Here is a 3,397-nt window from a genome sequence, read left to right on the forward strand (position 1 = left end):
AAACTGACCCAAATCTTTCAATCCCCTTTTTTCCTGACTACTAAAGCATTTCAGTTTCTATGTTCACTGTAAGAAATCTGGGAACTCTAATAAGGAATAGAAAATATTGTTTGGATCTTTCAATATCTCATCACCCAGAAGGAACCACTGTTAACATTTCAGTCTATTTCTTTCCAGTCTTTTTTTTTAATCCCCCGTGGATGCATAAGGGTGTGGGGAGAGCGTAAAAACATGTTAATCTAAATTGGGAGCATACAGTTTTGTATCCTGCTTTTTTCCTGCATTTTTATAAATCACTTAATACGTATAAATGACTACACGTTCAGTTTAAAGAACAATAATAAAACGAACAGCCAGATAGATATCCACGACTCAGTTAAAGAATTACACCCTACTTTTTCACTTAGCATTATGCTCTGGATGTTCTCCCATGCCATTAAGTATTCTTTGAGAACTTGAGTTTTAGTGGCTACCTGGTATTTCAAAGGGCGTACCATATTTCATTTAATGAATTCCATCTTCTTAGAAATTTAGATTGTTTCCAACTTTTTACTATTAAAATAACACTGTGATGAACACTATTATATGTGAATCTTTATCCATTGTCGGAACGATCTGTGACTATTTAAGTGAATACAAGTAGAATTATACGGTCAATGTTTTAAAATAGGTATAGCCAACATACACCAAGCATTTCTTTGCCAGGAATTGTACAGACAGCATTTTATGCATTAATTAGCTCTTTGAAACTTACAACTCCATATGGTAGGTACTATTCTTACTCCCATTGTACAGATGACCAGACTGTGGGTCAGGGAAGCTAAGCAAATTGCCCCAAATTGCATGATAGTAAGGGACTAAGCTGGGCTTCGAACACCAGCAGCCTGGTTCCAGAGCCTGAGGTCTTAGCCACTAACCATGCCATGCTTTGGTTTGTCCATTCAGCAACATTTCCTGAGCACCTACTATGCACCAAGCACTATAACAGCTGATAGGTATATGGCAGTAAACCTGACAAATAAAAATCCCTGCCCCGCATTCTAGTTGGGGAGATAGATAGTAAACACATTAAATGAAATCTTTCCATTGTTGCAAGGTGGTGAGTCTTCCGGCAAAAAGATGCAATAGAGAGGGAATGCAGAGGTGGGTGCGCAATTTAAAATGGGGAGGTCAGGGCAGGACTTGCTGAGGAGATACTAGAGCACAGTCTTGAAGGAGGTGAGCGAGATCTGAGGGGACAGCAGTCCAGACGGAGGGACTTGCAGGTGCAAAGGTCCTGAGGCAAGTGTGAACTGACTGTCCAAGGAGCAGCAAGGAGGCCAGTGGGGCTGGAGTAGAGTGAGAGCTGGAGAGTGGGAGGGGGTGAGGTCAGAGAGATAATGAGGTGGGGTGCAGATCTTGGTGCTTGGAGGACCCCTGGAAGGACTTTGGTTTTTCTCTGAGGGGGATGGGAGCCACGAAGGGTTTTCAGCAGAGCAGCGATGTGCTCCAGCTTACATCTAACAGTGTGCCCGGCCAGGTCTGCCACCCCTAGGGCAGGTCCAGGCCACGCTGACCGGGTAAGCGAGGGGGGCCAAGGCCATGTCCTGGCAGCTTCACTACTTCCTAATGGGATGCATATGCTCTGGCTGCAGATTTCACAAGAAGTCTAATTTATGGAACTGACATTTGGATGAATTTAAGCTGGATGCTACCGATTAAACCCCAGAGCCAGGGTTCCCTCCAGCTCTCCCCCTCCCCTGTCACTCACCTCTCCTCCTGTCCCATCCGTTATACAACGGCCAGTTTGGGTTTGCCTAGCAGAATCTGGAGCAGGCAGGTGCATTCTGCTTCCTGGCCGGCCTGTCTACGGTTGGACAGAATCATACGTGGTACGAAGTTTTACCTGTTGTACTTAAGGAAATCACCTTTTCCTAAATGGCAAGGGGCTGTTTGAGCTGGAGGCAGCCCTGCCCCTTCTCCAAGTGAAGAAATCAAGTGGACAAGCCTGGAGCTCCAGGGAGAGGTTTGAGCTAGAGATATAAATTTGGGAATTGTCAGCACATATTGGTGTTTAAAGAGCCACGACCCCGGGGGATCACAGAGGGAGGAGCGTCCACAGAGAAGAGTCAGAAGACTGAAGCTTTGATGCTGCAGAGTAGACCGGAAGCAGCAGCCAGGGAGAAGGAAGAGAACCAGCCGAGTAAGGAAAGGGTTCTGAGTGACCCCCTGGATCCAGCGTGCCCATGGGACCAGTAAACCGAGGGTTGAGGACTGATCATTGGGCGGAGTTGTTGGTGTCCCGGACTAGAGCAGCTGCGTATCATGGGTTCAGGAGAGGCTGGGAAGAGAGGCGCTTCTTTCAGGGAATCTTACTGGGCAAAGGAGAAGAGGGTGGTGGTCAGCAGGGAAGTGGGGTCGAGGGAGATGATGTGCAGGGGGAAAAATGAGGCTGGTGTGTAAGAGCTGGAAGCTAGGGAAATTTCCTGTGGCCGGAAGTGGAGCTGGAATGCTACTGGGAGAAGTTAAGGGGGCCAGGGAGTCTGGTGCCCAGGGGTAGATGGCAGCCTTAGCTAAGACAGGCCGTGTTGCCAAATTGCCCACTAGAAAGTAGCAGCATGTAAGGATGTTTGCTGCATTCCCCACACCCCATTTGGGCATTACTATTGCAGCCCATCTCTTCTTTTGAGGTTTCCAGTCCCCTCCCCAGCTTAGGTACTGATCCGTGGGGGTCTCCTGCATGGGCAGGAATTAGGGTACAGATCTCCTTGAAGATGCAGATGGGGAAATGGAGGCCCAGAGATAACTTGCTCAATAACTTGCTCAGTGTCACGCAGCTAAGTGGCAGAACTGGAATTCGATCTTAATTCCACCCAACACCCTCCTCTAACCCTGAGGAAGAGAAGAGGGCTCATAGCGGTCGAAAGGTCCCCGTGGGCTTCACAGGTTTGGCCCCCTGACTAGCTTTTGCATTCATTCTTTTTTTACAGGTGTCCCCGCGGGCCCCCCCCCCAACTGTCCTGTCAGGATCCCCGAGACGCAGGGCATGGTGCCCTATGGACTCACAGACCACTGGGAGATCAACTCATGATCCCAGCTTTCACCGGCGCAGCCCAGGAGTGCAAAGGTGGGCACCCAAGCAGTTCTGGGGGTTCAGGAAGGCTTCCCAAGGAGTCTACTCCTAAGCTGAGAGCCAGAGAATGAGCGAGGTCAAGCTTGGTGAGGAGTGACGGGAGGACGGGAGGACGAGTGTCTTTGCGGAGGGCACAGCGCGCGCAAAGGCCTAGGGGCTGGAGAGACCTCAGGACACGGAGCGGAAACCAGCTGTTGGAGCGGGCCCCCGGGGTGAGCTGGGGCTCCGGAGGGGCCTGCAGCCCGGCCCGTGGGGTCCAGCCCTGATCCCCTGTCGGCCTGCAGC

The sequence above is a fragment of the Pteropus alecto genome, unplaced genomic scaffold (assembly GCF_000325575.1).
Source record: "Pteropus alecto unplaced genomic scaffold, ASM32557v1 scaffold125, whole genome shotgun sequence".
NCBI classification, from domain to species: domain Eukaryota; kingdom Metazoa; phylum Chordata; class Mammalia; order Chiroptera; family Pteropodidae; genus Pteropus; species Pteropus alecto.